Genomic DNA, 22,662 nt, shown 5'->3' on the forward strand with positions numbered 1-22,662 from the left:
ACTTCATAATATACAGAATAATACTGTGCCTAACACATTGTGCCTGTAAAGGTTATTGATATTTCATTTTCTTTCTTTTTCCTTATTATTAAGTTCAGTTGAATTTTTTTGCTGTAATCATAATATTATAAGTTTTCCGACTCATGCTATCGTTTCCCTTTCTTTGTTCTGTGCAGAATGTCGGTCCGATATACCTGGTTTCTTATACCCGATACTATTTGCATTTTTTAAATCCTTTTTGAATATTTTTAAAATCTGTGATTATGTGTTTATGTGAACTTCCTTACTGTTAAAAAATTACAAACTTGTTGGGTAGTGCCTGTGTTTAGTTAATGACATATTAATAGAAAAAGTAATTTTTTTTCCTTCTGGCGCTATACAGGCAATTCTTAAGTTTTTCTGAACTCTATTTGCTTACCAGGTATTACTGCTTAAAAACGCCTTACAAAAAATGACTTCCCGAGTTTCAATAATCATTAGTTGTCGGATGCTTTTATTTAGTCACTCTGACACCGTTGCTTTCAGAGGTCATTTAAATCAAGAGTTTTGTTTAATTGTTTCCTTAGAGCTTTTTTCTATATTTTATATTTTATACTTATATTTTTACTCTTTACTTTGTATATTGGTTACAGTTGAGTAAAGGTTTCAATCAAAATATCTGGATATTTATCCTTCCTTTTTGTACTAACTGAAAATGTCCTCCATTTTACTTCTTCATATTTTTTCCCCATCGGGCGTAGAAACTTGTAGGAAAGCCCTCTTCTTTCGTTTTGTCTCCTCATGATTATATCACCATTAAAGATTTCACGGTATTTAGATATAGCTTTGATGATACAAACAAAGCTATTGTTGGAGTTTATTTATTTTTTTTTTTAAGGCACTTGGTTTTAATCAAGTGACATAAAGTGATCGCAAATTCTGTCGGTCTGTCGATCTGTCCCGGTTTTGCTAATTTAGGCACATCCAGGTAAACTAGGGCAATTAAATTTGGCAGGAATATCAGGGACCGGACCAGATTAAACTAGAAAAGGTCGTTACTAATCCGGTTGAATTTTACCTATTTTATTTTCTTACAGTTTATGATGTGGGTGGCTCTCAATCAGATCGAAATATTATCATTATTAATGATATTCATGTTGATATCAAGGATTACATTGTTCCAGCTGCGTGTAATCTTGAGGACTTCAGGCAAATGCGGGCCGATTTTGAATGGGAAAATAAGTTCACTGTGAACACTACTCTTACTGACCTGCACAAATATATAGAAAATTTGCTTGGATCTACCAATATGAAGTGCTTGACACCAGCAAAGGTTTTCCCTTTATCTTTTCTTCTTTTTCTTCTTTGGACTTTTAGCACATCATGTCTAATTAACCTGTAGGCATGGTTTATTTTGCGTATTTGTCTATGTAATAATGTTGTTGTTGAATTTTAACTGAGAAAATAGCATTCAATTGCTAGGGTCTTGGACAAGAAATTTCCAAGCATTCTTGGAAGGTTTTCGAAAGGTTGAGATGGCTAGGACGCGTTTTGTAGATAAAGGATTTCAGATTGCAAAGATTGTCTTTTTCTGCCATCCATCTAGGACCAAAGGAAAAGCAGGTCATCCCCGAGTTGGAGATCGTAAGGAAGGATTTAAAGGAAATTTGTACTGCTTAGGAGGAGGTAGAGGGGGAAGCTTTGGATAGAGCGGGATAGAAGAAGAGCGTGTGAAGCTGTGTTTGTTTAAGGTGGCTAGGTGCCGCTGTGAGCCCTTAGTAGTGGTAGCAGTAGTACCATGTTGTTGTTTTTTTTTTGTATATAACGTGTTATCATTTTTGGGTAGCTATAAGTCTTATTTATCGTAGAATTAATGAAAGGGAACATGAACTTGAATGAATAATATCTATTATTACTAAATTGAATAAAAAGAAACGAGCTTAAGTAAACTACGTTGCTTCTATTGACAAAATTGTAATCCAACCTGACTATTCACAGATAGGGTTAATGGGGGATCCTGGAGGACTGGCTTATTTTATTAGTCATATAAGTTTACAAGCTCTCCATGCTTGATTAGGGGCTAAAATTGAGAAACATGGGCATAAATTCAAGAATATCATCCTATCAGGTAGTGCCCTTTTAGTTCCAGTTCCTTGGTTGAACATTCACTATTTTGTTTTAATTCTTTCTTTTTATGGCGCACAACAAAGGCCTTCAATTTTTTTTTTTTATTAACCTCGTAATATTTATTAACTGGAAGCCAACTGAGCCTAACAATTGCATCTTCTTAACTTTTAATATAAATAAAGACGGCAGTTTTATTTCCCTTACTCTCTTGTCTTTTAGTTAAGTAATAAAGCGAAGCAAATGCTGAGATATGGGCTTCTTAAGTTGAATAAGCGCCACAGACTGTAATTCATAATTTTAACAAAACTTTTCAAATAAACTTTGTTCTCATGGTAATCCTATTGTCATTACAGTTAAGCTATTTTTTAGCTATGGGGTTTTTATGGATTTTGATAGTCTTAATGACAAAACAAAGATTCAGTTCAGTAATGCTTAACCTTCGTATTGTCAATAACAACTGATTGATTATCATTTTATCGATTCATCTCTTTTGCTATTTACATGGCAATATATGTGAATTACTATTTAGTATTATTTTAAGTAGATGTAACGAAAAATCTATCTCCATAGTATGTCAGTAGTATAGTAAATTCGTTACTTTATTAGTAGAGCATTATCTAATTCCGTGGTTCGTACCAAGGATTTTCCGTAAATAGTTGCTATTGCAAGGAAAATATAAATGACAGTCCTTTTCAAGCTGTCAATTTCAGACATCTGTGTATTTTATGGCCCAATAATTCCTGTATTTGCTGAATTCACACAGCTCTAATATACTCCTCATATACAAGATGCAGGTTTAAACAACTTCTTATCTTGGTCATCATTATGATATTTTTGAGAAGCGTATTTCTAGACTAACCTATTCAGGCCATATCCTGTAATAGCTGGGTGGATTGATACTTAACTTGGCAATACGGTGTCAAGGGATCGATTTCAGCTGTCGTATGGCTGGATGACAGGCTTGCTACCAGTTCCTGTGAAAAAGATCGAGCAACCAAAACGTCTATTTTACGCCCTATGTGTCATCAGTGACTCAGGAGGGTTCTCTCCTATTTAGCACTCTTTTGCCGTGACTAGGGCTATCTCAACTGTTCCTAAATAGCTCCTTAAAAAAAGAAAATGTCTGTTTTTCCCTTTTTATAGACTTCAGCAGGAGATTGCAATATGGTGGCAGCCAATTTGTATACCAAGTCAATTTTTGGAGAAGATACTCTTGCAAACGTCAACATGAGAAGCCGTTAGGTGAGAACAATGGTTCTATTGTAGGACACATTCGAATTTGTGCAAAAACTCAGGTATTGTTCTTCTTGGCCTTTCTTTTTATTCTCTTTTTTTCCTGTCGTCTATCAGTTTATTTATAAGTCGTGCCATAAATATTGGTACTAGTCTAGATATTAAATGTAGTTGATAAAAGTACAAACTGAGCGCAGCAGTTATGTTGGTATTACCGACTTATCGACATGTATACTAAAACGCGCCAAAACATTCCAGTCTGGTTTGAGTTGTTACTATGGAGTGAGCAGGCAAAATGAACCGTGTTGCTCTGGTTGCTCTTCATAAATTTGGAATAGAAAGAGTTCGTATGTTTGTGATACTACAACTGTTTAACATTACGCGTTTTTTGTGTATAAGATAAAGATAAGAAATATTTTCAAAAAGCTATCACCAGCTATATAGAGCCGAATTCGCTTTATATGTCAGTTAAAGTTAAGAAAAAAAATTCAAATCAGTTCATTAAGTCAAACACTTAAGATTAAAAAAATTAAAAGGGCAAAATCATCAAAGATAAAGAGCGAATCAGTAAACTTGACAATTCAATTACAAAAACATTGCAATAAATCAAAAATAAAAACGGCAATAGAGGAAAAGGGGATTTTGGCAAGGACACAATTATGAATTATTATTAAGGTGCTCTAGAATAAAGGGGATAAAACTTTTACGAAACCTGTCTGTAACAGCATGGATCGGGGAGTAAATTGGGATTGCTAAGGAGGCTGACCGGAGGAGTCGAGGTCTAACCTAAAAAAATCTAACCTACCCCCCCCCCCCACCCAAAAAAAAAGAAAACTGCATAACCTAGCATTACGTATTCAACGCCAATTATACATTGTCATATTGATTTTAAACAATTAGAAAGTCAATATCAGAGGAAGCACCATAGCGTTCCCTAAAGTAAAGAGTCATAAGGTTTCAATATTTTATTATTTATTAATTATTATTCTTTTTTCTAGAGGTATTTCACACGAAAAAATGTTAGAATAAACTTTGGTGGGCCTCATTCGATTGGAAATCGGAAGTTCTTTTGCCCCTTTTAAAATTCGAAAGTGATGGGAGAGAAGCTAGCCCCTCCCCCTGACGCCCTCTTTTCTCCAAATGCATCCAACCGATATTTTTACATAGTCATTTTGTTATAATAGTCCAAAGGTCAAATAAGTATGCCTCCAAGGTTGACAAAACCCCCACAGCCTGGGGGAAAAGGGTTGCAAATTATGCGAGTTGCCAATTGTTTATAATATAAGCTTTTCGTGGAAGGGGTGATCGTTTAAACTTTGGAAGAGGCTCATTAGATGGGTAATCGAAGGTTCTAGGTCCCTTTTAAGTGTCAAAAGTAATCGGAGGGCAACCAGCCCCCCTCTTCCCCAACATCGTTTTCTCCCTGGTGCATCCGATCAAAACTTTAAAATGGCCACTTTGTTCAAAATAGTTCAAAGACCAAATAAGTATGCATCCAGAATCGACCTCCTCCAGCTCTCGGGACTATAAATTATGCTAGTTGCCGATTGATAAGATATAAGTTTTTTATGGAATGCGTCGTTGAATATACTTTGGAGGGGACTAATTCGATTGGAAATTGATAACACCGCTGCCCTTTTTAAAAATCAAAAGTGATCGGAGGACAACCAGCCACCACAACCCCCTCCCCTCCATCCCCATCACCAAGCCCTTTTTCTCCAAATGTATCCGAACAAAACTTTCATATACACATTTTGTTCAAAATAGTCCAGCAGTTAAATGATCATAGCTCAGGAGTTGGCAAAGCTCCCTCAGCCCCGGGGAAACGGTTGTAAACTATGTAAGTTATCCATTGTTAACATAAAGGTATTTATGGAAGGGGTGATCATATAAACTTCGAAGGAGGCTCGTTCAACTGAAAATTGAAAGTTATGATACCCTTTGTAAGAGTCAAAAGTGATCGGAGAGTAACTAGTCCTTCCCCCTCCCACGCCGTCTCTTCCCCAATTGCATCCGATCAAAGTTTTGATATAGCCATTTTTGTAAAAAATAGCCCAAAGGTCAAATAACTACGCCTCTAGTGTTGACAAACCCCTCAAAACCTGGAGGCAAGGGCTTGGATTTATGCAAGTGTCCCATTGTTAGCATATAAGGTTTTTATGGAAGAGGTGGCCGTATAAACTTTGGAAGAAGCACATTTGATTGTAAATTTAAAGTCTTTGCTCCCTTTTCAAGAGTCAAAGGTGATTGGAGGGCAACCAGCCATGCATCTGGTGTTGACAACCTCCTCCTCCCCAGCCTCCGGGACAAAGGCTGTAAGTTACGCTAGTTGCCTGTTTCTAATATATAAGGTTTTTATGGAAAGGGTGGTCATACAGAATTTGTAGGGGGTCATTCAATTAGGAATTGAAAATTCCAGTGTCCTGTTAATAGTCGAGTGATGGGAGGACAACCACAACCCACAAGAACTTTTTTCCCAAATGTACCCGATAAAAGTTTTGAGATAGCCAATTTGTTTAAAATAGTGCAAGAGGTCAAATAGCTATCCCTCAGGGTTGATCCCCCTTCCTTGCTCTTTTAATGTGACCCCTCTCCTCGACAAAGGTCGAAATTTCGTAATTTTTTTTTCTAACTAGTCAAAAGGTCTAATAGCTATGCCTCTAGGGATGCCATGCCCTTTTCAGCCTCGGATGAAGGAGTGTAAGTTATGCAGTCTATCCTTTGCTTACAGCAATGATTTATCATTAGGAAAAGGAAATCTGTCTTATCAAAAAGGCAGATCTTAAGTACCGCAGAGGGTATTAAGTTCAAACTATAAGGAAACGATTAGGTAGAAGTATTATTATGGTTGGAGGGCTGTCAGAACCCCTCCCATGCCCTTTTTATCCGCCCTGTCTCCAAAAAAATTCGATCAAAATTTTAAAATAGCTAGCTTGACCAGAATGCTTTAAATGTTAACTATGCCTGTGGGGATGTCATAACCCTCCAGAATTTTGAAGATGAATTCCAGAAACAATCATATTATGCCAGGTGCATGCTAACTGTCAAAAGGGCTTATCAGTAAAATTTCAGGAACGACTGAGGGTATTTTAAGGCTCATTTGTCCTAGTAAATGTGGTCTGGATGGCTTCTTGTGACTTTTTCTGTTCTCAAATAAAACCTTAAAAAAATAAAAACAATAAGGAAAACTTTAAAGGACTGAAGTTTTGCAGCCATAGAAGAGTCTTCAATACTGATAGATCTAACTGCTTTACCAAAGATTGTGTCCCTTGTAAGCTATGTTTGATTATTTGGAAAGAATTAAATTGATGTAGTTGACTCCCCACATCAGGGGAGTCAGGGGACATAGGATATTCTTCAGAGGAAAGGAGTTTTGGATTATTTGTGAAAAATACAAGTTGAAACGCGTTTAAAAATGTCTGAAAACTCATTTTTGGAAATTGTTTTATAATGGACATTGGACCCCTGATAGAAATAAATTTTAAAGGTCGCATGTGCCTGCCCTAAGTCTTAAATAGCACGTTCTTCTTCAGGTGGTAGTGAAGAATAGTTACTATTTAGCAAAGACGCTACTCGGTTAATTTTAAAATATTACACAATAAACAATACACCCGCATCAAACAAACAAACATTAAGTACTGGTGCTTTGCTTTTGCTAAAATTGTCAGCAAAGAGTTACCTCAGACGACAGTTGGGCAGTGTAACCAAGCTTTCAGGTGGGTGATGGTGAGCTTCATATAAGCTTGGCTTTTTGCCACCTTCACCGCTAATATTAAAGTGCCTTCCACTTCACTCAACCCCTGTGCCCAGCACAGGAGACTAAATCTCGCAGTTGTACTACGCGCTATTCCAAATGTCCCATACATCTCGTCTTTTACTTGCATGTGATTTGAAAATGGTATTGTGGCAAACCAAAAATACACCCTTTGAATCGCCATTGCCAAAACCTTATCCAGGAAAATTACAGCCCCATTCCTTATTAAGATGGAAAATCACTGTTTTGCAATAGTAGCAGTGATACATCCTCTTTTTTCTCCTGCTTTATGTTCTTGGTCAATATTGGGGTACTGGGACATCATAGAATGTTGTTCAAGAGCTCATTTACAAGGTAATTCTTATTTCTTGTCGTTTTTTGTAAATTTGACTCGATAAAGCCGTTATAAAGTGCCATATGGTACAACAAAATAGAAACTTGGATGATATTTCCAGAATTTAAAGACTAGGCAGGACATGGCTATCATAGAGAGCTAATTATGAGGCCATTTATAAATTATGCTTTATATTAACTTTTTATAAGTATAACTTTCATTCGATTTTATTATTTTCCAGGGGGAAATTATTAGCTCTGCCAGTGTTCAAGACTTCTATGGCTACAAAACGACAGTTCTTTAAGGTTTCTTTATTGTTTAGATTTTTGTTAAGGTTTTTTTTTTTTTGGGAACAGAATAGGATATGAGGAGCCATCTAGACCCCCTCTACTAGGACGAATGAGCCTTAAAATTTAAATATATGTAAACACATGTTTTCTTACCTATTATGAAAAGTTCCAGCAGTTTTTTTTTCTTTTTTTTGAAATTTAATAATGGTGGAAAATTTTTGCTGTCGTATTTTTATGCTCATCAAACAAAAATGCAATGATGTGAGGCATTTGATATGCCACCATTTCGATGACTTGCCGATCGCTCGTATTAATAAAAGTTTGTGGGGCGTTTCGATATGAATTTAGGCTAAAGCTTCGACTCATGTTTTGTAGCTAGAAATATAAATTCAGTCGTAACGAAAGGTTTGAATGCTGAACTAAATCCTAGTGTTCGGATTTTTCTAGAATAAATTGTATTATCATCTCCCTAAATATTTTGCTTGTCCTAGCGAAATATTTTGAAGTGATTGATTGTAAAATCAAAGTGTACGAAGTTCTGATCAGTGTGGCGTCAACAAGTGAAGTTTCACCGCTATATCAAATTATGTCTTGATGAAATAAAGTCAAGAGGAAGCCTGGCTGATTAAATTCCTTTTTCCGGAAAAAGTAAATTTTCTATAAAAATGAAAAATAATAAAAACTTCGACCACTGAGTCATAATAAACATCAGAATGATTTGGGCGTGTTTATTATTTTTTTAGATGTAAATTTACCTAATTTCAGAGTGTAATACATTTAAAGACAGATCCTTCTTGTGGAAATTCAGAAGTAAATACATTAACAAGGAAAAAATTCTGTGGATGATTTTCACAAAATGACTGGTAATATTATAACAGAAATTAGAAATTTGTCTTCTTTGCTAGTTTTGTTAATATTTTGTAAAGTTATTCCATTTGGTAACTGGACCATTCTAATATCCAGTCTAGTCTAGACCTAATAACAATATTTGTTGATCCTAAGCTGTCAGCATGCTGCTTATCAGATGGCAAAACAGTTTTTATAATTCACTTTTTTTGTTAGTTTTACAGTATGGGTTTCATCCAACAAAAACTTTTAAAGGGTGGCCCTGGCTGGTGTATAAAGTTTTTGCTTAATTCTATCTGATTAAGAATAGCAAGACAGACGTCCCAAAAGGTGTGTTTAGGTACATGTTATTGTGTTACCTCTCAGCGGTATATTGGCATACGCTCTTTGTCATTTCCCAATAAAATGGTTGCGTTTACCGCTACTAAGGGAATCCTTGTTAGTTTCTTTTCCTCCGCTGACTAATATACTTAAGTCAATTGGGTCGTCTCGCCTGAGCTGAGGCCGGGGGGATTTCTTAAACTGACAGGGTCATTTGTTTTTCAAACCAATCACCAAAGTCACCTGGTCACCAGAAACCCAGTAATGCCAGCATGCCTCTTGGAGTCAACAGTTCAACATCAAATAAACCAATTTCCTACTACCAAAGTCATAGTAGTCCATTCCTGTGACAAAAGGCTGTCAGTCAAAGTGTTTTAGCCAAGAAGAATTGGATTTTCATCCTCATTGGGCCCTTATATACTCGGTACACCCATAATGTGTAACACCTCCTCTAAGTTCCACCAAAAAGGAGCTCAGGTACCATTACCCAGTTGGGTGACAAGTAAAAGGGTGATCCACAAGAGGCATAGCCCTGGGCCTTGTCTTACTTGATGAGATCACTTGCACTCCTTGTACTATTGATTCCCTTAACTAGTAGCCCACAACAAAGAGGCAAATGAGACCAGTAAGCGAGACCAAATACCTCTCACCAAATCCTCTCAACATAAACAGTTGACACAAAACTTGACGAGATCGCTTGCATCCTCTATAGGCGTTGACATTAACGGCCGTATAGAAGCAAGGAGCCTCGCTGTGACGGTACCCAAATAACGTATGTTAAAAACATCCGTCTCTCAGCCAGACGTAGTCCAAGCTCAAAGGCTGGACATGTAACTTGCGTTCAAAATATAGACGTTCCATGTGTCCTGCAGTTCGCATGGAATCAGGCGTCTAGCTGCGTTCGTCTTCGTAATGTGAGCCAAGTGATCCATCCTCCAGGGTCATTCTAATGAATGTTTCAAATTCTCCCTCAAACAAGGCCAATGCAATTGCACCCTTGCACACCTCAAGCTATGCTCTATTGGGGCAAGCTCACCTTCACTCCCTTTAGTCTCGCGGAGTGGTATCCATGATCCTTGAATCACAGAGCCACTCTAGTCCCCAATATGACTATTTTTCACTACGAACACGTAGAAAATATACATCGAGATTTCAAGAGCATGTTGGCATATTGCTTGCAAAATCGATGCTACATTAGTGCAGTCGCAGTGCAAGACTTTGGCTTACCCGAGGACTTCCGCGCCTCTCTTTTGACCAAGCCAATCCCTTCGTCTTGCACCACTTGGGCCCTCAGAAAGGGTAAAGAGTGCTTCCCGGGCCCCACCAAAATGTTGCTGGGGCAGAAACTACCACAGTGTTAGTAAGCGAATGTCCATTATTTTTCAGATGGCATGACTTTGGCCCTCGTACACAACTCAAGATGTGTCACAAGCTTTGCAGGCTCTCGTTTCCTCACAAGAGCCCCCGTTTGCAAAAGCAAGGTCCAAATCTAGTTGTGCTGCCAAAAATCCCACTACCATCCTAGAATAATGGCCACAGATACCAAGACCTCGAGACAATAACCCAGTATATCATCTCGAGATCCCCCACACAAACATAGGCAGCAACACTCACCTCAGTGTTGGGTTTGTCTCAACAGGGACGTCAAAGTAATTCCATTGACTTGGCTACCTTCACAAGCTTTGCATGCTCCCACTCCTCTGAGAGCCCCCACTACAGAGCTAGTTCAAGTCCTCAAAGTCAGTCAATGGTCTCACCGATTCTCCATTAAATCAACAAACCAAAATTTTTAGGCAAATCCACCACAATGGACTGCTGTCAAAGCCCACCATTCCTCAAGACTCCGTTGAGCACTCCATTGTTCAACGAATGGCCCCCATGAATGATGCTGCACAAGGGTACCACCCCCTCACAATAGGCGAAACCTACTTGTGCACCTCAAACATCAAACACGGGGACGTGTATCAATAACAACAATTCGGAAAAAACTACTGACCACACATGGCCAAGAAGTCTCCTTCTCGTTTATCAAACGCTAATGATCCTTCCGCAGGTTCACCTACGGAAACCTTGTTACGGCTTTTACTTCCTCTAAAGGATCAACTTTGAACAACTTTCAACCACACCACGAGCGGCCCGGAGGCTGCCCTGGCGAATCGTCCGAAGTTCTCACTAAATCATTCAATCGGTAGTAGCGACGGACGGTGTGAACAAAGGGTAGGGACGTAATCGACGTAAGCTAATGACTTGCACCTAGTAGGGATTCCTGGTTCATGGGGATCCTTGCAGTCCCCAATCCCAACCACGGAAGTAGTTCAGCGGTTACCCGTTCATCTCGGACAGGGAGGACGCGCTGATTCTTCCAGTGTTGCGCGCGTGCAGCCCAGGACATCTAACGGCATCACAGACCTGTTATTGCTCATTCTCATATGGCTAGACGCCACTTGTCCCTCTAAGAAGAGCGATCCACCACTAGGATCCATCATCTATTTAGCAGGCTAGAGTCTCGTTCGTTATTGGAATTAACCAGACAAATCGCTCCACCAACTAAGAACGGCCATGCACCACCACCCACTGAATCAAGAAAGAGCTCTCAATCTGTCAATCCTTCCAGTGTCCGGGCCTGGTGAGGTTTCCCGTGTTGAGTCAAATTAAGCCGCAGGCTCCACTCCTGGTGGTGCACTTCCGTCAATTCCTTTAAGTTTCAGCTTTGCAACCATACTTCCCCCGGAATCCAAACACTTTGTTTTCCCGGAAGCTGCCCGTGGAGTCATTCAAGTAACGTCCGCGGATCGCTGGTTGGCATCGTTTATGGTTAGAACTAAGGCGGTATCTGATCGCCTTCGAACCTTTAACTTTCGTTCTTGATTAATGAAAACATTCTTGGCAAATGCTTTCGCAGTTGTTCGTCTTGCGACGGTCCAAGAATTTCACCTCTAGCGTCGCAGTACGACAATCCAACCTGACTATTCATAGATGGGGTTAATGGGGAATCCTGGAGGACTGGCTCATTTTATTAGTCTTATAAGTTTGCAAGCTCTCCAGGCTTGATTAGGGGCTAAAATTGAGAAACGGGCATAAATTCAAAAATATCATCCTATCAGGTAGTGCCCTTTTAGTTCCAGTTCCTGGGTTGAACATTTACTATTTTGTTTTAATTCTATCTTTTTATGGCGCACAACAAAGGCCTTCAATTTTCTTTTTTTTTTATTAACCTCGTAATATTTATTAAATGGAAGCCAACTGAGCTTAACAATTGCATCTTCTTAACTTTTAATATAAATAAAGACGGCAGTTTTATTTCCCTTACTCTCTTGTCTTTTAGTTAAGTATTAAAGCGAAGCAAATGCTGAGATATGGGCTTCTTAAGTTGAATAAGGGTCACAGACTGTAATTCATAATTTTAATAAAACTTTTCAAATAGACTTTGTTCTCATGGCAATTCTACTGTCATTACAGGTAAGTTATTTTTAGCTATGGGGCTGTTATGGATTTTGAAAGTCTTAATGACAAAACGAAGATTCAGTTCAATAATGCTTAACCTTCGTATCGTCAATAAGTACTGATTGTTTATCATTTTATCGATTCATCTCTTTAGCTATTTACATGGCAATATACTTGAATTACTATTTAGTATTATTTTAAGTAGATGTAACGAAAAATCTCTCTCCATAGTATGTCAGTAGTACTGTAATGTTGTTACTTTATTAGTAGATTATTATCTAATTCCGTGGTTAGTACCAAGGATTTGCCGTAAATAGTTTCTACTGCAAGGAAAATATAAATGACAGTCCTTTTCAAGCTGTGAAGATACTCTTGCAAACGTCAACATGAGAAGCCGTTAGGTGAGAACAATGGTTCTATTGTGTGACACATTCGAATATGTGCAAAAACTCAGGTATTGTTCTTCTTGGCCTTCCTTTTTATTCTCTTTTTTTTTTCTGTCGTCTATCAGTTTATTTATAAGTCCTGCTATAAATATTGGTACTAGTCTAGATATTAAATGTAGTTGATAAAAGCACGACTGTGTCAAAAGTAATCAAATAACGTGATCAAAAGTCAAAAAATAATCAAAAAGTCGAATAACTAAATCAAAAAGTCAAATAACTAATCAAGAAGTCAAAAAGTAATCAAATAAAGTAATCAAAAGTCAAATAACTATGCCTCCAAGGTTGATAAAACCCCCACAGCCTGGGGGACAAGGGTTGCAAATTATGCGAGTTGCCAATTGTTTATAATATAAGCTGTTCGTGGAAGGGGGGATCGTATAAACTTTGGAAGAGGTTCATTAGATGGGAAATCGAAGGTTCTAGCTCCATTTTTAAGTTGCAAAAGTAATCGGAGGGCAACCAGCCCCCCTCTTCCCCAACATCGTTTTCTCCCTGGTGCATCCGATCAAAACTTTAAAATGGCCACTTTGTTCAAAATAGTTCAAAGACCAAATAAGTATGCATCCAGAATCGACCCCTCCTCCAGCTCTCGGGACTATAAATTATGCTAGTTGCCGATTGATAAGATATAAGTTTTTTATGGAATGCGTCGTTGAATATACTTTGGAGGGGACTAATTCGATTGGAAATTGATAACACCGCTGCCCTTTTTAAAAATCAAAAGTGATCGGAGGACAACCAGCCACCACAACCCCCCTCCCCTCCATCCCCATCACCAAGCCCTTTTTCTCCAAATGTATCCGAACAAAACTTTCATATACACATTTTGTTCAAAATAGTCCAGCAGTTAAATGATCATAGCTCAGGAGTTGGCAAAGCTCCCTCAGCCCCGGGGAAACGGTTGTAAACTATGTAAGTTATCCATTGTTAACATAAAGGTATTTATGGAAGGGGTGATCATATAAACTTCGAAGGAGGCTCGTTCAACTGAAAATTGAAAGTTATGATACCCTTTGTAAGAGTCAAAAGTGATCGGAGAGTAACAAGTCCTTCCCCCTCCCACGCCGTCTCTTCCCCATTTGCTTCCGATCAAAGTTTTGATATAGCCATTTCTGTAAAAAAATAGTCCAAAGGTCAAATAACTGTGCCTCTAGTGTTGACAAACCCCTCACAGCCTGGAGGCAAGGGCTTGGATTTATGCAAGTGTCCCATTATTAACATATAAGGTTTTTATGGAAGAGGTGGTCGTATAAACTTTGGAAGAAGCACATTTGATTGTAAATTTAAAGTTTTTGCTCTCTTTTTAAGAGTCAAAAGTGATTGGAGGGCAACCAGCCATGCATCTGGTGTTGACAACCTCCTCCTTCCCAGCCTTCGGGACAAAGGCTGTAAGTTACGGTAGTTGCCTGTTTCTAACATATAAGATTTTTATGGAAAGGATGTTCATACAGAATTTGTAGGGGGTCATTCGATTGGGAATTGAAAATTCCAGTGCTCCTGTTAATAGTCGAGTGATGGGAGGACAACCACAACCCACAAGAACTTTTTTCCCAAATGTACCCGATAAAAGTTTTGAAATAGCCAATTGGTTTAGAATAGTCCAGGAGGTCAAATAACTATCCCTCTAGGGTTGATCCCCCTTCCTTGCTCTTTTAATGTGACCCCTCTCCTCGACAAAGGTCGAAATTTCGTAATTTCTTTTTTCTTCTAATTAGTCAAAAGGTATTCTAACTAGCTATGCCTCTAGGGATGTCATGCCCTCTTTAGCCTTGGATCAAGGAGTGTAAGTTATGCAGTTTATCCTTTGCTTACAGGAATGATTTATCATTAGGAAAAGGAAATCTGTCATATCAAAAACGCAGATCGTAAGTACCGCATATGGTATTGAGTTCAAACTATAAGGACACGATTAGGTAGAAGTTTTAGTATGGTTGGAGGGCTGTCAGAACCCCTCCCATGCCCTTTTTATCTGCCCTGTCTCCAAAAACATTCGATCAAAATTTTAAAATAGTTAGCTTGACCAGAATGCTCTAAATGTTAACTATGCCTATAGGGGATGTCATAACCCTCCAGGGTTTTGGAGAAGAATTTCAGAAACAATCATATTATGCCATGTGCATGCTAACTGTCAAAAGGGCTTATCAGTAAAATTTCAGGAACGACTGAGGGTATTTTAAGGCTCATTTGTCCACCTTCACCGCTAATATTAAAGTGCCTTCCACTTCAGTCAACCCCTGTGCCCAGCACAGGAGACTAAATCTCGCAGTTGTACTACGCGCTATTCCAACTGTCCCATACATCTCGTCTTTTACTTGCATTTGATTTGAAAATGGTATCGTGGTAAACCAAAAAGTACACCCTTTGAATCGCCATTCTCAAAACCTTATCCAGGAAAATTTCAGCCCCATTCCTTATTAAGATGGAAAATCACTGTTTTGCAATAGTAGCAGTGATACGTCCTCTTTTTTCTCCTGCTTTATGTTCTTGGTCAATATTGGGGTACTGGGACATCATAGAATGTTGTTCAAGGGCTCATTTACAAGCTAATTCTTATTTCTTGTCGTTTTTTGTAAATTTGACTCGATAAAGCCGCTATAAAGTGCCATATGGTACAACAAAATAGAAATTTGGATGATGTTTCTAGAATTTAAAGACTAGGCAGGACATGGCTATCATAGAGAGCAAATTATGAGGCCATTTATAAATTATGCTTTATATTCACTTGTTATAAGTTTGACTTTTATTCGATTTTATTATTTTCCAGGGGGAAATTATTAGCTCTGCCAGTGTTCAAGACTTGATGGCTACAAAATGATAGTTTTTTAAGGTTTTCTTTATTGTTTAGATTTTGTTAAGTTTTTTTTGGGGGGGAGGGGGGACAGAAGAGGTTATGAGGAGCCATCTAGACCGCCTCTACTAGGACGAATGAGCCTTAAAATTTAAATATATGTAAACATATGTTTTCTCACCTATGATGAAAAGTTTCAGCAGTTTTTTTTCTTTTTTTTGAGATTTAATAATGGTGGAAAATTTTTGCTGTCGTATTTTTATGCTCATCAAACAAAAATGCAATGATATGAGGCATTTGATATGTCACCATTTCGATGACTTGCCGATCGCTCGCAATAATCAAAGTTTGTGGGGCGTGTTTCGAGCTGAATTCAGCCTAAAGCTTTGAGCTTTAGGCTAAAGCTTGTTAAGTTTTTTTTTGGGGGGAGGGGGGACAGAAGAGGTTATGAGGAGCCATCTAGACCGCCTCTACTAGGACGAATGAGCCTTAAAATTTAAATATATGTAAACACATGTTTTCTCACCTATGATGAAAAGTTTCAGCAGTTTTTTTTTTCTTTTTTTTTGAGATTTAATAATGGTGGAATATTTTTGCTGTCGTATTTTTATGCTCATAAAACAAAAATGCAATGATATGAGGCATTTGATATGTCACCATTTCGATGACTTGCCGATCGCTCGCAATAATCAAAGTTTGTGGGGCGTTTCGAGCTGAATTCAGCCTAAAGCTTCGACTCATGTTTTGTAGCTAGAAATATAATTTCAGTCGTAACGAAAGGCTTGAATGCGGAACTAAAACCTAGTGTTCGGATTTTTTCTATAATGAATTGTATTATTATCTCCCTAAATATTGTGCTTGTCCTAGCGAAATATTTTGAAGTGATTGATTGGAAAATCAAAGTGTACGAAGTTCTGATCAGTTTGGCATCAACAAGTGAAGTTTTACCGCTGTATCAAATTATGTCTTGATGAAATGAAGTCAAGAGGAAGCCAGGCTGATTGAATTCCGTTTTTCAAGTTATTTTTTTATAGATTTTGTGCCAGTTACTTGATTGAATCTCAATTTGCTTCTTCATAAGTATATTTTCTATAAAAATGAAAAATAATAAAAACTTCTACCACAGAATCATAAGAAACATCAGAATGATTTTGGCGTGTGCGTTATTTTTTCAGATGTGAATTTGCCTAATTTCAGATTGTAATACATTTAAAGACAGATCCTTCTTATGAAATACAGTAGCAAATACAATAACAAGGAAAAAATTCTGCCAATGATTTTCACAAAATGACTGGTAATATTATAACAGAAATTTGAAATTTGTCTTCTTTGCTAGTTTTGTTCATTTTTTGTAAAGTTATTCGATTTGGTAACCGGACCATTCTAATGTCTACAGAACATTACCTCTGAGGAGGCATGGGCATTTTTAAGCTGATTATTGACTTATTCTTTTTCTTAGGGAATGGCTTAAATTCTTGGTGATAAAGTGAATGCTATCCAAAGAGTTATACAAAGAAGTGAATTTGTTTCTTTTCAATTGGTTTGAATTATTTTTGTTTTGCTTGCTGATAAATATTAAATGGCTTATTGGTGTTTTGGAAATGTATTCTAAAATAAAATATATTCATAGTTAATCCCAAACTAGGTTGTGTCTACTTTCATCGATCATATCTTCATCTCAAGGAAGTATTGCCATTTTATATTCTCTGGTCTCTATTTTAACAATAGCCATAATTCAGGGTTTTTCTGTGTGGAAATCGGCTGATGTCGACCATAGAGTAAACTTTATTATACAGCAAAATATATTGGGGACCTTTAGGCTCGCAGATATACGGAGCCCGTGAAAAAACTCAAAACATTTAGAGTTAATTATTTTTTTAAGTAATTTGAGGAAACAACTGTGAATACTGATGAATTCAGTTTTATATGTACATATGCCAGTGTTCAGTTCTGCATGTTAATGTACCAATGTTCAGTTCATTGAACATTCCATAACTCTTAATGTACAATTCTGCTGAGCTAGAAAAATTTTCTACAAGCATGTCCATATGCGAACCTTTTTTTTTTTAATGGATAGTACTCGCCTAGAGCAACTTTCTTAAGTACTTCTAAGTTTAATTTTTTTTTCAACAAAAAATTTGACATGTTTTTTTTTAATTACAAAAAGAAAAGACTATGGTTTGATGTGTTGTGAGGTGACGTATTTGCTTTTGACTCCCAAACCAATATTCTTGTTTTTTATACTTGGCTTTAGTGTTTTCAGTAAAGAGCTAGATTTCTGTCATCCTAAAACCACAGGGAGATATCACCAGTTGATTTATTTGCAATAGTTTTATTGATATATGTGAGATAGGCTGGAGAGTAACAATTTCTACTCGTTTTAAACTTCGCTATTTACTTCCCTTGGAAAAACTTTTTTTTTTAATTAATAAGTGTTTAAGGGCGAATACTCCTGTTTGGACCAGTTATTCCTCAGATGCACTCAGATGTAACTGGGAAGGAATATAAATATATCTTTGAGTTTACTAAGCTAATTGGCGGTCTGATTGTTTTTGCTCGATAATATGTCAGCCCTACTTTGGCAAAGGTTGCTGCTATACTGGCCGAAATGACTGAACGGCTTTACTTTGACGTTATTTCTATCGTAACTTAAAAGGTAATGAAAAAAATAATATTAAAACCTCAAATTTCTATCTGAATAATTCTCAATTATCGAAGACCTTTGGATTGGTAAAATCACCTCTTGGAAAAATGAACATACATGCGTCCATGGTCACTCCTTAAAAAAAATTGCACTTATAGACAGTAGCTTCATGGCTCTCATACACGTTGAATTTAGAAAAACAAATAAAAACTCTTCTAAAGTTTAAAAATACTTTGCAAGCTGCAAGTCGGTTAAAGTTCCATTTTCAGTATTACAATATCCCTAAAACCTTATTTTCTTTCAGGATTGTCTTTCTACTAAGAAGCTTAAGCTCACTACCCCCCTAGCAAAAAAAGCAAACACATTCCTGGAGGTTGATTTCATATGCGACGAGTAATCTTTTTTTGTGTTGTTTTTTCTTTTCCTTTTTCTTTTCATTTGATTTTGAACTGTGTATTTGCTTTTAAGGTTTGAACCTGCTATTTTCTGTTATAGCTGAAGAAAGGTATAAAATATATCTCGCTATTAATTTCTAATTTTCCCTTTTATTTGTAGTTTTTAGGCTAATTTAGTCTTATGTTCAGGTGAAAGGGTTTTATGTTTAAAATAAATGTTTTATAAGACGCTGGCACGTTTTATGTTCAAAATTTAGAGCATTTGGGCTAATATATTATAAATTGAACGATTCTTCCTTGTACTCTTTCGAAAGCTATTCTTCTAGCCACCGAAAGTATCAAGATGTATACAAAGATTATTTTTAACACAGGGGGGGAAAAATTTATCAGTGAACAAAGGGTTTTATGAGTAATTTTATGGCTTATTACTTTACTGTTGCTAATAATGATTTCTCTATCTCCTCACTGGCTCACAGTAGGTTTACACCTCTGCCCCTTTTTATATCTGAGTAGCCTTGACTAAGTTTCATTTAGGGAAGAGATTATTCGGGAGAGGGCGACTTGAACACATTTTCTGCGGAAAGAAAGTGAGTTCTCAAGTAATATTAAAACTTATTGTGATATTGATGTTGTGTGTTTTTTTTTTCGTACGCTGTCTTCATTTTAAAATTGTACTTCTAGCCGTGCGAACCTGGTAGAAATACGACAACCGCACCAATCTATTGCTGTAAGGAAGGGGTCATTTTGAGTGTCGAGCCCCTTTCCTTGAACGAAAAAAATAAATTTACGACTAATATAATTTTTGTCATTATCAATTTGCTTCATCCTCCCCTCCCCTGACCTTACGAATTGTACTTAGGCACTTGATATCTCTCTAAGTCAATTAATTAACTTTGTGGCACTAATTGGTGGATCTTGGATTGTCATTATTCTTTTTGCATAATCTTTCAATTTAATACTTTCATATGGTCAGAATATTCTATTTATTAAAATAAATTTATAAAGACAGCTAAATTGCCCTATTACGGTATAAAAGGGCTACAAGCAGCCTTTGGGTACCATGGCGGGCACTTACTTCGTTCCTTAAATAGGTGATGCATCTTCAATTGCCACAAACACAATATTTGAGATTTTTGTTGAAAACCTAGAAAACCTATTTTTTTTCTTCTGTTTGGTCATTGGATAAAATTGAATGCTAATTGAATTATAGACTTTATGGGTAGTTTAAAAAAGAAAAAGAAATCATATTTTTTACTAAACAATTTGATTACAGTAGTGCCAGTGGTGGGAATGTCTGTGCAAGAGTCAGACTCGGCTTTCCCCTTACTGATGATTTGAGTAATTCCTGTGTATTTTCGTATATTTTGCTTGTTTTGGAGGAAATTCTATCTTGAGAAAATTATCCCTTCTTTTGTAATAATCTTCTTTCTGTAGGCCTTCTCCGTTATTCCCTTTTTCACAATTTCCTTTTTCGATAATGAACTATTCGTAAGGAGTGACGTGACTCAATAGTACCTAACACTAAAAAAATAGAATTTTGCATCAAAAGGTATATCAAAAGAATCGACATATTATTTTGAATCCAAATATTTAATATTCATTAAATTTAGTATTACCCTTCAAAGGCAAAGAACCTGAGAAAATTTGCCTGAATTTCGAATAAGAAGGGAGAGACCCTCTAAAAGTAAGAGAATCTTAATGAAAATCAAACCATCAGACTCAGCATATCCCTGTAGAGACTCCAAGCTCATATTTAAAAAAATGTGGAATTTTGTATTTTTTGCCTGAAGATTGATCGCAGATGCCTGTTTGTTTGTTTGTTTCTTAGTTTGTTTTTCCATGGGTGATTGTATCTATCCAGTTGTCCTAGAATATTTTGTGAGGGGGAATCCAAACGAAGATAAAAAGTTCTATTGCTCTTATTAAAGTGGTCAGAAAAATTGGAAGGTAATTAGCCCCTCTCCTCATACCCTTTTTCCCCAACGTCGTTGGATCAAAAATTTTATGGTAACCATTTTGTTCAGTACAGTTGAAAGATATAAAAACTATATCTTTGAAGATTATATGACCCCCGCAGAACCACCAGAGGAAGGGCTGCAAATGACATTTATCCATTGTTTGCATATAGTTATTGTTATAGGGAAGTATACCGACATTTTTCAGAGGGAGGGGGGATTTTCTGGGGATGGATTTTTTGCGAGGAGAATTTCCGTTTGAGATGGAAGTTTAAGATGGTGAACTTTCCAGGGAACATTTTAATCGATGGGAATTTGCCAGAAATCGAGTACGAAGTTCGTTTTATTTGTCTTTGCTTTTCGTTAGCGACCCCATTTTACATCCAGGGGTGCTTTGGGGGGATAATCCATGTAAATTTTTCAGTGGAGTAGGAATTATCTCGGGTTTGTACGTGGCAGAGTTGAGGATCTCTGACAAAAGAAAATCTCCATGGGGGGGGGGGGGGGGGTATCACCAGGAGAAATCCTCTGTGGGGAAATTTTCTGTGAGAGAAACTTTCCATTGGGGGGGGGGGAAATTTCTAGGAAGTCTATCCCACACTTGGGGGATTCAACTTAAAAAGGGTCAGAAATTAAATAAAAACAAATCGTTCTTCAAATAAGGTATGCTAAGGAGTATATTTCAGGCGGAACCATAAGCAAGAAATTTTCTTGGGGGAATTTGCAGCGAGGATGGAATTGTCAGGGGGTAATCTTCCAGCGGAAAAATTTCACATGGAAGAGACTATCTGTGGAAGATTTTTCCGTAAGGGTTTTTTTCCATATAGGGCGGATTTCCTGGGATTATTTGAAAAACAATCAGAGACTAAATGGAAAAAACCTTTTCCTACAGAGAGTAAGAACCATCATTAAAGCTTAATACTTCTGGAAATTATTATGTTTATTAGGGAGCTGTTTATTACAGAGTTCCCTCTTCAATAGCCCCCTCTTCACGCTAAAGTTCAACCCTTTGTCTCAGTTCTCTAAGAACGATCCCTGAAATATAAGGGCCGCGTAAATGGAATCTGAACCTTTTTTAAAGGTTAAACTTTAACTGTTGATATTTTTGCAAACCTTATAATCACGGGAAGCTTGAAAAAGCACTAGTAGTCTGTGCTTCAAAAAGTAAAATCTTGCAACTATCGTTAGAACGCTTTTTCCTTTCGCTCGGATTATCTTTCTTACGTCTTTTTATGTGTCTGGACAGATCATAAGTACATCCTGGTCCAATACCTTAAATTTTACTGATTGCCAGTAATTTAAATACTGATTTTAATTTCTCTTCCCTTTGGGTCTCATTTATTCATCGATAGTGATTTCTGTTCATTTTTATTTTGGATTGTTATCTGACATTATTTCTGCTAATACCTCGTTAAATATACCTTTATTTTTTTCATTATTTAGTAAAATTGTATTCTTACATTAATTAAGCAGTTCGTTGTAACGAACTGTAAGGATCGTAACTATAATTTACCCATCAAAAAGTACTAGCCTAAGAACATGTGCCTGATTGCCGAAGAAGGGGTGAAACAGTTCCAAATATTTAAGTGATCTTAATGACAATCGCACTATCAGTTTCAGCATATCAAAAAACTCTATAGAGGTATCAAGCTCTTGACAACAAAACTTCCTAAGTATCAGTCATGATTCCCCCGCCCCTCCACATTTTATGCCGGGAACCGTATGAATATAAACATAAAAAGTAAAGAGATTAGTAAAGAGATTATTTTCCTGCAATAAGATTGGAAATGTCAAAATTCAGCACTCATGCTCAGGGCTAGTCAAAATCAAGGAAGATTAATTTCGACTCCCCCTCTTAACGGCTGCTAATAAAGTTTTTGCTAAAAATCAAGGCTGCCAAATAAATAATCTGGGCATAAAAAAAATCCTTCTTAAGGCATCAGTTACCCTCCCCCTCCTATAGAATGCCCACCGGAGCTACAGTCAGATCACTAGATTTTGACTATTTCTTTCAATTAATTCTAAAAACATTTTCCATAAAACAAGTTTTTCAAACAGAGTAAGTAAGGAAAGAAATGAGCAGAAATAAAATGTAACAATCTTCTA

At 37.0% G+C, this 22,662-nt stretch overlaps 1 long non-coding RNA gene across 4 annotated transcripts; it reads left to right on the plus strand.

Moving 5' to 3' along the window:
- The first annotated feature begins 946 nt into the window (after positions 1–946).
- On the plus strand, positions 947–18,742 carry LOC136028279 (uncharacterized). Of its 4 annotated transcripts, none has more exons than XR_010617795.1 (4): positions 947–1,312; positions 3,250–3,401; positions 12,599–12,782; positions 18,511–18,742. It is a non-coding gene; the product is annotated as an uncharacterized LOC136028279 (long non-coding RNA). The 4 variants fall into 4 exon arrangements; XR_010617797.1 differs by lacking the exon at positions 18,511–18,742 and adding an exon at positions 17,022–17,624; XR_010617796.1 differs by having other exon boundaries at positions 948–1,312; positions 12,687–12,782.
- Positions 18,743–22,662: the final 3,920 nt, after the last annotated feature.

This window comes from Artemia franciscana, chromosome 6, assembly GCF_032884065.1.
Source record: "Artemia franciscana chromosome 6, ASM3288406v1, whole genome shotgun sequence".
Taxonomy (NCBI): Eukaryota; Metazoa; Arthropoda; class Branchiopoda; order Anostraca; family Artemiidae; genus Artemia; species Artemia franciscana.